The 12,515-nt window shown below is 40.8% G+C and overlaps 1 long non-coding RNA gene across 2 annotated transcripts in view; it reads left to right on the forward strand.

Annotated features, from left to right (window-relative positions):
• The first annotated feature begins 5,351 nt into the window (after nt 1–5,351).
• LOC121281158 overlaps nt 5,352–12,515 on the forward strand; it is a 270,196-nt gene continuing 263,032 nt past the window's right edge. For both annotated transcript variants that reach the window (XR_005943831.1, XR_005943830.1), the window contains exon 1: nt 5,352–5,690. This is a non-coding gene — a long non-coding RNA (uncharacterized LOC121281158). The remainder of the gene's footprint in view (nt 5,691–12,515) is intronic.

The raw sequence follows: 12,515 nt of genomic DNA on the forward strand, positions 1-12,515 counted from the left end.
ACCTTTTGCTGGTCCGTCAAGTTCCCACGGCGGGCAAGACCAGAAAATTTAGGCCAGTGTTTCAGATCTGTGTCCTTTCATCAGTTCTACATGTGGCTCCAGTTCCACAAAGTTGACCCTTAACTGCCCTCTGATGTGGCCTAGTTGTATCAAACCATTGCATCAGGGCAATAAATGCCAGCCTTGTCAGTGATACCTACATCTCAAGAATGACAGGGAGATGAATTTTAAGAACTTAAGAATAGGTGCAGGAATAGACCATATGGCCCCTTTAACCTGCTCCACCTTTCAATTTGACCTTGATTGAGCTAAGGCCTTGACTCCAATTTCCTACCTGCTCCCCAAAAGCCTTGATTCCTGAGATGCCAAAAATCTGTCTGTCTCAGCCTTAACTATATTCAGTGATGGGCCATTCACAACCCTCTGGGGCAGAAGATTCCAAAGATTCACTACCCTTTGAGTGAAGAAATTTCTCTTCATCTCAATCCTAAATGATCATCCCATTGCCCAGAGACTGTGCCCCTGTGTCCTAGATTCCCCAGGCAGTGGAAACAACCTAAGAGTGTCTACAATGTCAAGCTCTTTCAGAATCTTGTATGCTTTAATGAGATCATCTCTCATTCTTCTAAATTCTAGCGGGTTTGGACCCAATTTACTCTAAGACAGCTATCTCACCCCAGGAAACAACCAAGTAAACTTTTGCTGTACCTGCTCCAATGCATGCAACCTTTTCTTAAATATGGAGACCAAAACTGCGCATGGTACTCCAGGTTTTGGTCTCACCAAAGCCCTGTACAATTGAAGCAAGACTTCTTTTCCTTGAACTTTAATCCCATTGCGATAAAGGTCAACGAGACATCTTAACTGCTCGCTGTACCAGTACACTAAATTTGTGTTCATGGTACAAACACACCAAAGCCCCCCTCGAACATCAACATTTACAAGCTTCACACGTCTTAAAAAAATATTCTGCTTTCCTATTCTTGTGGCCAAAGTGAATAATTTCACACTTGCCGCATTGTACACCACCTGCCACCTTGTTGCCCACTCACTTATCTCTATGCAGCCTCTTTGTGTCCTCCTCGCAACTTACATTCCCACCTAGCTTTGTATCATCAGCAAATTAATACATTACTTTCTGTCTCTTGGTCTATGTCATTAATATAGATCATAAATCGTTGATGCCCCAGCACTGATTATTGCAGCATAGATGTCAACTTGGAAATTCTCAGTTTGTCCCTATGCTTTAATTCCTGTCCATTAACCAATCCTCAATCCATGTTAGGATATTACCCACATGATCCCTTATCTTGTGTATTAACCTTTTGGGTGACACCTTATTGGGAATCCAAGCATGTTACATCTCCTGATCCACCTTTATATACCCTACTAGTTACATCTTCAGAAAGCTCTAATAAATCTATCAAAGATGATTTCTCTTTCATCACTCCATGTTGACTGCCTGATCATACTATAATTTTCTAAGTGCATTGCTAAGACTTCATTCATAATAGATACCAGCATTTTTCCAATGACTGGTGTCAGGTTAATTGGTCTGTAATTCCCTCTTTTCTCTCTCCCTCCTTCCTTGAATAGCAGTGTTACATTTGCTTCCAATCCACTTGGGCTGTTCTAGAATCTAGGGAATCCTATCCACTATCCACTATCTCTGCAGCTATCTTTTAGTAAAAAGGAATTAACCACATGGAGCAATTGGTTTATTTCCTGTCCACACCATTAACCTTTTGCTGTAAAATAAGCTGAACAGTTGCAAATTCTTGTCAAATAAGGAATCAATGTTCTGTTGATATTTCAAAATGAAACTGAAATAATTGTTCTCAGTATTTCTTCATGGTAAATAAGTTTTACAGCAATCCTAGATGGCAGAATGTGTATTGCAGGATTGAAATCTGTGTGACCCTGAAGTTTAATAAAATGGCAGTGTCTACACTATCCTGCATCAGGCAGCTACAATTTCAAAGCACTGTCAGCCCCCCATTCCATCAACTCTATTAAAAATACTCAGCAATAGTTGTCATCCTCACCACTCCTTGCAGCAAGAGCCATTTCTCAAGGATGTCACCTTCATATATACTTCTACAGTCACCTCTTGCATTGCATTTCATGTGTTTAAATTCAGAAATGGTAAGTTTGTTCCAATTCATAAACAAACTTTGGTTGGAGAGAGAACTTTCTGAGTTTCATAAAACACAATTTTCAATAGCAAGAGCACTGAAATGACTGCCTAGTTTTTTAGTCTCACCTGTTTAATGAAGCTTGATAACTAAATAATGACAAATAATCCGAAGAAAACCGTACATGAAAGATTTCCCACCGAGCTGATACTAGTCTTCAACATGTCTTTGATCCAAGGACACCCACAATGTGTGATTCAGGGTGTCCTCACTCTTCTTGCATCTCTGGTACCAAGAGAAATTTTGAATGTAAAAAACAAAAAAACTGCGGATGCTGGAAATCCAAAACAAAAACAGAATTACCTGGAAAAACTCAGCAGGTCTGGCAGCATCGGCGGAGAAGAAAAGAGTTGACGTTTCGAGTCCTCATGACCCTTCGACAGAACAGTTCTGTCGAAGGGTCATGAGGACTCGAAACGTCAACTCTTTTCTTCTCCGCCGATGCTGCCAGACCTGCTGAGTTTTTCCAGGTAATTCTGAAATTTTGAATGTGTTGCCCTGAGCCTGAGAGATCTGAGATTAACCAGTTGGGGATAAGGGCCACTGCAATCCACCCATGTGCCTCTCAAAATCAGCCAGTGTTATTCCTTCTGATTGGTACTTATCTAGTCTATGTGGTGGAAGGAATGGGACTTGATTGTAGTAGCCAGCCTGATGACATTGTCTAACTGGTCAGGCTAACTTGTAAATGATAGTTACTCAGGAAAGCTCCTGAGGGTGCCCAGCATCTTATCCCAGCACAAAGTCAATGCCTTCAAGAGAAGGGAGAAAATTTCAGTTTCAGCCCATGGAGGCAAACCAGATTCAAATAAGGTGTTTACCTTAAGAGAAATGACCCAGAATGTGAATATTCTGGCTCTGAAAGAACAAGGGGTGAACTTGGCCTTGGGCTTGAACATAAAACATGCAAAGGCAAATCAGCAGTCCACAACCCAACTGCTCAACTTTCATTTAACACACTTGACTTATTTTGGTTTACTCTGTTTCTTAATTAGCTCCTGACAGTAAAATCTTCTCTTAAAACGGCTGCCATGATGAAGAGCCTTCAAAACGAAACATTATTTCCTTTGGTCCTGTTAACCACATGTCCCTTTCCATTCAGAGTCGTAGTCTGCCAATCTTTCATAATCTGGAAGCCCTAGCAAGGAGCTACAGACATTCACTCAGCATTTCCTTGTGAGGAAACTATAAACTGCACAGGGGTGGGAGTACAAATCATTACATTTGTACACATGGCATGCATGGTGTTCTTGTTGGTGCATATAAAGCAGAGTGGCATGTAGTGTACATGAATATATGTAAAGTGTAGCAAACTGTGCATGTGGTGCAGATGAAGTGTACAATATGTGGAGCACCATGTGGTTTTCCTGCTGTGATGCACATAGAGCTGTACCTGGTTTGCACAAGGCAGTGTGAGGCGTGCACAGATTGAAAATTTATATATATGTGCAATAACCACTGTACCTGGTGTATTTTTTTTTTTAAATTATTCGCAGGATGTGGGCTCCACTGCCTGGGCCAGCATTTATTGCCCATCCCAAGTTGCCCTTGAGGCGGTGCCTTCAAATGAAAAATTGCATTGTATTTATAGAGTGTATGATGGAACTGAATACAAAACTATGGGGGACATACAAGATGCATACAGAGTTGTGTACTTGTGTATGTGGCATAGGAGATGCAGGTGAGTCTGTTTGATTATATTTACTTTAATGTCACTGTTTTGAGACAATACATGTTTAATCAGTGCATTTTCACTGCACAATGCCAGGTAATTAACATTTCCAAAGATAGAGAAACTAATCATCTTCCCTTGACATTCAATAGCATTACCATCATTCAACCCCCACCATCAACATCCTGGGGATCACCATTGACCAGAAAATTAACTGGACGAGTCACATAAATACTGTGGTTACAAGAGCAAGTCAGAGGCTGGGTGGGTATTCTGTGGCGAGTAACTCATCTCCTGACTCCCCAGAACCTTTCGACATCTATAAGGTACAAGTCAGGAATGTGATAGATTACTCTCCATTTGCCTGGATGAGTGCAATTCCAAAAACATATGAAGCTTAACATTACCCTGGAAAAAGCAGCTCACTTATTGGCACCCCATCCACCACCTTAAACATGCACTCCTACCATCGGTGCACAGTGGCAGGAGTGTGCACAATCTACAAGAGGCACTTCAGCAATTTGCCAAGGTATTTTGACAACACATTCCAACCCCTCAACCACTTCCGCCTAGAAGGACAAGGGCAGCAAGCACATGGAAACACTACTCTGTGTAAGCTCCCCTCTTGGTAACACACCATTCTGACTTGGAACTTTATCACCGCTCCTTCATTGTCACTGGTTAAAATCCTGAAACTCCCTACCTGACAGCACTCTGGGTGTACCTTTACCACACGGACCGAAGCAGTTCAAGAAGGTGGTTCACTACCACCTTCTCAAGGGCAACTTGTGATGGGCGATAAATGCTGGCCTTCCCAGTAATATCTACATGAAGGAATAAAAATTAACATATATTTTCTTCCCATTTAATTTGACAACTGCCCTGCTGTGTGCTCCCGTGTACTGGGGACATGTTAAAAGTTATTTCAGTTGAACTGGGAGAAGATTAAAAATGAAACTGCTTCCGATACATAAATGGATGGTATTTTGTTTCATTATAGCCCAAGCAGTTTATGATGGTGCAAGACTGACCTATGAAACTCTCAAAATATTTGGGAAGGTTGTAACACAACAAACCTATCTTACCTAAAACGACAAAAACAATTCATACCATGATATTATTTTTGCTCCTTTTATTCAGGTGTCTTACTATAACTTGCTTTAATGCAGCCCTCGTCACATAACAGAATGTTTGACAGCTTTTTCAGAAAGGGGAAAGGTGGACACTGAAGGTGGACGCTTAAGCAAGCAAAACAGTAAAAGTGAACGATTACACTATGCTTCATGGTGCCTATTGCTCTCTTGATAGTGTCCACTGATTGGACTGAAAGTGAATCCGAGAGAGCTGAAGCTGTTATCAGTTTGAATGAGGGATGTGATACTGCTGTTCAGGGCTGCCTCTCATTTGTCTGCATTCACATCACATCCTGTCCCTCGGCAGGAGGGCGCAGCCCAGCTGTCTGTCACACTGTCCTCCCGATGCCTGCAGAATCCCTGTGCAGTAACACTATATCAGAGGCAAGAGCTTGCTCCTCTGTTCACATTGAGAGCAGCTCGTTTTTTTTTTCCACTAGGCACCAGACTGTGGAAGCAACACTGACAGCAGGAGAGGCAGCCCCCTATGACAGTGGCTGTTTTTGGTTCAGACAAGAACAACTTATTGTTTTTCTTTTCTTTTTGTTTAAAGAAAACACCACTTCTGATTTTAACACATTCTTCGGCATGGCAGAACCTTGAAGAAGTGTAGAGTAGCCACACAAGCTGAAGCTTCTCCAGGATTTCAGCGGCTGCAGACTGAGAACTAAAACTGCAGGTTACAGTGAGGTAGGTGTCATGCTGTGGAATGCCACTAGTTTGACTGACTATTTTAAGTTGTTGATCGTACATATGTAGTTGCTATGGACACAGGTATGGCTTGCAATCCCTGCTACGTATTACTGGATAGTTCAGCTGTACTTAAGCGCAAAGATAAGCTGAGTTTATTTCGTTGTTACTCATCTTTAAGTTCAGTCTGTTACCCCATGTTTGCCATTTTTTTTTGTGTTTCTTTTTGTTGCATTTCTCATGACGGACCTGATATGGAGAGATGTCACTTTACAGTTGCAGCACATGTAAAGAACATGATGGGTATAAAGTGGTTAGACTGGACCTCTAAATGGTTGCTGGCATAAGGAGCTGTCAAATCTCATTGCAGCCTTCTCTTATCAATATCGACTCCACATGCCAGAATCTCAGTTAATCGAGGACCCGCTTTAATTTCTATAGTTAGTGTATTGACTGACCCAGATGCTTCGTCACTACGAGCTTTGTGTTTCATTTTAAAAAAATATATATAATGGTGACAATATAGCAGGACACACTCGCAGTTCCAGAATGAAGTATTTTGTTTCCATTTAAACCCCATGGTGGCAGGCTAGCTCCTTCAAGCACTTAATTTGTAGAGTTCTTGAATTGCAAATCTTCCATTCTTCCAAATCTCCTGCAGACAGATTTCTGCCAATGTTTCACCTCTACAGTTATTATCCTGTGCTACGTGATGTATCACTGAGTTTTACAGGATGAGCATTCACTCGCGTCTGGGTGAATTGGCTGTCTCAGTGTCAACTGTGTGCGCCGAGTACACTGATCGTTCACTCGAGCTTGGCACCACACGAATCGTTCGTGTTTGTCAGGAGTGGCAGTTCTTATACTGTGGATAATACACACCAGGTAAAATGAAAGACTCACTCACGTTGGCTGCAGTGAGGCTCAGTGTTGAATTTTACTCATGAACAATTTGAAAAAGGGTAAGTCGCATCTTGCTCATGACAGAGGACCAGTACCTGGTTGGAACAATTTGTTTTAGTGATGCAGTGGCCAGTATTCATTAATCTAGCATTTCAGATAGGTAGAACAGCTTCCTATATCCTGTGAACTGTGCAAGTGTGTTACAACTTTGCTATAGTACCTATTTATTTAATCTTTTTTATGGCTTGTGCTGAACATTAAAAATTCAGCCCAACAGATGTTTAATTTTATTTGCCTAGGATTTACAGCATTTTAAATCACTTGGCTTTGAGTTTTGTCAGTGTAAAAAGTATTAACTGTTCTTAATTCTAATTGCATCTTCATTTTTATCATCTTCATTCATAGTATTCTCCTGCTTGCAGAGAGGAAAACTTCTAATTAGGATGAAACTTGGCAACTAATAGATCAAATCTGACTGTGTCAAACTGGCAGGTCCAGATAGATTCCACTGCCATATTGTGTTAATGGCCGTATGCAAACAACTTTCCCATTTATGCATTCTTCATTTATTCTTTACATACAAAATTGGCCTCGGACTTGCAGGTGAGAGATAAAAGAAAGCAATATGGGGAAAATTGCATTCTGCTCAAAAAATGGAAAAAAAATGTTCATACTGTGAACATTCTGACTGATTTATGCAATGACGATGGGAGCGAGCATCAGGCTTTGTATCCACATTGCTGGTCAAGAATTTATTTCTGAATGTTTCTCATACCAACCATCTTCAGCTGGATGCATGAGAGGAATCTGCAAATTGAGCATGACCCCATCATCCATGCATGTGAGTCAGGGGAACACACTGTCGACCAAACTGACACACTTAAGTGTGCCTCATGAAGCTGCACTGTAACTTCTGAGTCAGATGGCTTTGGACTCAAATCAAGATTGACAAACTAGTGCAGTACAGAAGGATTTCTGCAGTGGTTCTGTATTGTCTTCAGGATGGGATGTTAATTAAATTCCAGTACGCCTGCTTTCTTTTTCCAATTGTTCCTTCTTTTCCATAAAGAAAGAAGTAAAAAAAAACAAAATTGTATTTGCAGGGAACCTTTCGCGTCCTTTGAACATCCCTTAGGGATGTTTGACGTTTCAAATAGTCAACACATAATCAGGGTGCTCACAATTTTTTCCATATTTGAATGGATTGTCCTCATATTGCTTTCTTTTATCTCTCACCTACTAGTGTGAGGCCAATTTTATATGAAAAGAATAAATGAAAAATGCATAAATGGAAAAGTTATCAGCATACAGTCATTAACACAAATGGCAGTGGAATCTATCTGGATCTGCTAGTTTGACACAGCAGGATTTTATACATTATTTGCCAAGTTTTATCCTAATTAGAAGATTTCTTCTCTGAAGAATAACACTTTTTTGGAATGCAATCACTGTTGTAAAATAAGGAAACACAGCAACCACTTTATGTATAACAAGTTCCCTCAAATAACAGTAATACAAAGGACCAGATTATCTGCTTTTTGCAGTGATGGTTGAGGAATCAATATTGAGCAGGCCAATTTGGTACTTGCTCTTCTTTCAATAGTGCCATGAAATCTTCTACATCTACCTGAGAGGACAGACGAGGGCTCATTTTAATGCCTTAGCTGAAAGACAGCACCTCTGACAGTACAGCACTCCCAGTGAAGAAGTTATCCTTTGCCTGGCACCATCCTATTGTATATCAGGTGATGGAGGGTCAATGTTGAACTCATATCCTGCTGCTGTATAGCCCAGGGTACTAATTTAAAATATCTTACACAAGTCATGGCATTAGTACACAATATGAAAAAAAAACCTTCTTTGACAATTTGCTTTTCAAAGCACAAATTATGTAATAGGAATAGAACATTCAGCCCACTACACCCATTATTCCATTTATGTTTGATAGGGTAGACATGGATTTGTTTTCACTTGTAGAGGAGATCAGGACTAGGAGCCATAATCATAAGATAGTCACTAATAAATTCATTAGGGAACTCATGAGGAACTTATTTCGCCAGAGACTGGTTAGAATGTGGAATTCACTATCACAAAGAGCAGCTGAGATGACTAATATAAATGCATTTAAAGGGAAGCTAGATAAAGACATAAAGGAGAATGGACTAGAAGGAAATGTTAGTAGGGTTAGATTAAGAACGTGGGAAGAGATTCATGTGGTGTATAAATACTGACAAGGAGCCGTTGAGTGGAATGGGCTGTTTCCGTGTTGTAAACACTGTGTAATTCTCAAACTGCCATGGTGGGATTTGAACTTACTTTCTCTTGATTATTAGTTCAAGCCTCTGGAATGCTAGTTCAGTAACATAACTGCTACACTACCGTAATCCCTATTTGTTTCATTCAGTCCTATAAAAAGGTTTGCTTATGTTCTAGTTTCCAGTTCAAACACCTTGACAGATGGCTGAAAGAATTATTACATTTTCCGTGCATCTACTGGAGTTGCCCAATTTACACTATTAACATTCAGTGGAATGGTTTCATGTCTGATGTGCTTTGTGGAACATGAGTCTCTGCATTTTTAAACAAAAGTTTCTAAATACTGTGTGAGAAAGGTGATGCGTGTTAGAGATTGCCAAATTGATGGCTGTTGATCTAGTGATTGTTTAAATTGAATTGCCTTCAAATTATTCCTCACATTAAACAGACTACAAACTGCATGGAGCTGTTTAAAGTCTACAATTTTGTAAGTTTACACCAACAACAATAAGTTAGGTAAGTCAGTGGGTTCACTTTGATCTCCAAGTGGAGATATATATAAGGTTACCACAAGACTCTGAATTCAGGAGAATCTGTTTAGTTTATGAGCAGTGATAATTTATCCGATACAGCTTTCTTTAAATGTTGACTCCTTAGCATCAATTAGTCAACAGTTCCCAATCACTTTCAATGAAACAGTTTGGCCAAATCACATGGAATATGGTGACAGATAACACACAAGAAAAAATGCTAGACCAGGCTTCTGTATCAGATCAAATGGAATACAGGTACTGAGGGTGGGTTAGGGTAAGAAGAGATATGCAGGAAAAAATGGTTTGTTGCATACAAATAGAATTTTTGTCTAAACAACTTGCTTACAAATTAATGGAATTGTATTGCAACTGGAATAATTTGATTTGGGAATTCAGGAAAGATTTGTATACAAGTGAGTTGTCTCCTGTTACTGGGCTTCAGAATTGCATTTAAGTAGGTTTGACAGTAATATACTTATCTGTTGAATGAATAAACACGAGCTACTTCAGCTACAGTATGTATTCTAGAAGAATTGACTCGTGCAATTGATCCTTCTTCGCCTTTTTAATTGTGATTCAGAAATGGTTGTGGTTTGGACTACTTATTTTCTGTTGATCATGAGGGAGATCCTTCATCTTTTAATACAGTAATTTTTTTAAAAAAAACATAATGAGCTCAGGTTTCATTATAAGGAATTAAAGGGGGCTTTGAATACTTGAAGCAGAGAAATGGTTCTCTGGTCAGTTCCGAACATCCAGGTAATATCATCAGCCAATGACGTGATTGAAAGTGCTGATCCAAGCTATCTATGCTCTTATGGAGTTGCAGCATGGGAGTGGGAACAGCTACCAGAAGTTTTTGGCTTTAGATTCTCAGGGCTAACTTACAGTTAATCATAATTGTAACACAATTGCTTAATTCAGCACTTTGTGGTGGCTTAAGGAAGCTGGCAGTTACCTGTAGAATGAGATTTTGTGAGCCGGACACCACTTGCATATTCATTTCCTTTCATCGTTAACATACTGGCCTACTTCTGCTCCTACGTCTTATGGTTGAAAAGTTGTCTCTATCTTAAGAGGATTAAAAGACAATAAGGGTGATTTTCACTTGGTGCTCCCTTGGAGGAGTCAGTGGGGAGCCTGAACCATTTTGATCCAGGATCCTCGCTATAACAGAACAAGAACAAAGAACAAAGAAAAGTACAGCACAGGAACAGGCCCTTCGGCCCTCCAAGCTTGCACCAATCATATTGTCCGTCAACTAAAACATTTTGCGCTTCCGAGATCCGTATCCCTCTATTCCCATCCTATTCATGTATTTGTCAAGCTGCCTCTTAAACACCACTATGGTACCTGCTTCCACCACCTCCTCTGGCAGCGAATTCCAGACACTCACTACCCTCTGTGTAAAAAACTTGCCCCACACATCACCTCTATAGTTTTCTCTCGCCTTAAATCTATGACCCCTAGTAATTGGCTCTTCCACCCTGGGAAAAAGCTTCTGACTATCTACTCTGTCCATGCCACTCATAATTTTGTAAACTTCTATCAAGTCGCCCCTCAATCTCCATCACTCTAGTGGGAACAATTTGAGTTTCTACAACCTCTCCTCATAGCTAATAACCTCCAGACCAGGCAGCATCATGGTAAACCTCCTCTGCACCCTCTCCAATGCCTCCATATCCTTCTGGTAATGTGGCGACCAGAATTGCACGCAATATTCCAAGTGTGGCCTAACCAAGTTTCTATACAGCTGCAGCATGACTTCCCAGCTTTTATACTCAATACCCCTGCCAATGAAGGCAAGCATGCCATATGCCTTTCTGACTATCTTATCCTCCTGCGTTGCCACTTTCAGTGACCTGTGGATCTGTACACCCAGATCCCTCTGCCCGTCGATGCACTTAAGTGTTCTGCCATTTACTGTATAATTCCTGCCTGTATTAGACCTTCCAAAATGCATTACCTCGCATTTGTCTGGATTAAACTCCATCTGCCATTTCTCCGCCCAAGTCTCCAACCGATCTATATCCTGTTGTATCCTTTGACAATCCTCTTCACTATCTGCAACTCCTCCAACCTCAGTGTCGTCTGCAAACTTACTAATTAGCCCAGTTACGTTTTCCTCCAAATCATTTATGTATATTACAAACAGCAAAGATCCCAGCACTGATCCCTGCGGAACTCCACTAGTCACAGCTCTCCATTCAGAAAAGCACCCTTCCACTGCTACCCTCTGTCTTCTATGACCAAGCCAATTCTGTATCCATCTTGCCAGCTCACCTCTGATCCCTATGTGGTTGGTGGGCCGCCGGCACCAGTGATTATCCCCAATAGGCAGTTTGCCAATCTGCAGGTGAAAAATTGAGCAGGGCGAGTATATATGTGAAGGGCTAATTGCAGCACTTTAAGGAGGAGAGTTAGAAGTGTTGGAAGTGAAGTGGGAAAAAGCACCTTTTTAGAGCAACAGCTGGACTACAGATGCAGGGATATTATAAGTGGATGTCTGTCATGCTCAAAACCATATCTGCCTGCAATAAAAATGTGTGGCAAGCATGCAAGTAGCTTTCCCTTACTGCAACTAAGGGTCTCTTCCATAGGCACTGTAAATGGTCTCCTCCTGGCCTGTACCATCCACTTTTCCTGAGCCAGAAATTGTTGATAGGATTGGAGGCCATCACTGTCCTTTGACTCTGATCAGCAGATACTCACAAGATACCCTGTTTTCAGCAGGAACTTTGGTCCCTTGGTCTGAAATCCACTTGCAAGTTGGCAAGGACTGGAACTTGGTGAAGTCATTGCTTCCATTCCCCATCTCATGCTCAACCATTGTGGCCAGCTGTTGCTTCTTGATGATTTAGAACTGGATAAATATGGAAGTCTGCATGATGTGAACATCTGTGACCTCCTGGGAACAGTCAGGTATCGTTGACCTCAATAAGTCAGCATGATTATCTGTTGTTGGCTGTAGGATAAAAATGCCGAACTGGAGTTAAGTTCACAATTGCAGTTCATCTTACTGTTAGCAAGAGTAAATGCAGGTCAATAGTCAATGTGCAACAGATGCAAATAAGAGCGTCTTAGTTGAGATAGGACCATCTCCTTGTGCATCAAGATCGAACAATTGGCTGAT

Source organism: Carcharodon carcharias, chromosome 8, assembly GCF_017639515.1.
Source record: "Carcharodon carcharias isolate sCarCar2 chromosome 8, sCarCar2.pri, whole genome shotgun sequence".
Lineage (NCBI taxonomy): Eukaryota > Metazoa > Chordata > Chondrichthyes > Lamniformes > Lamnidae > Carcharodon > Carcharodon carcharias.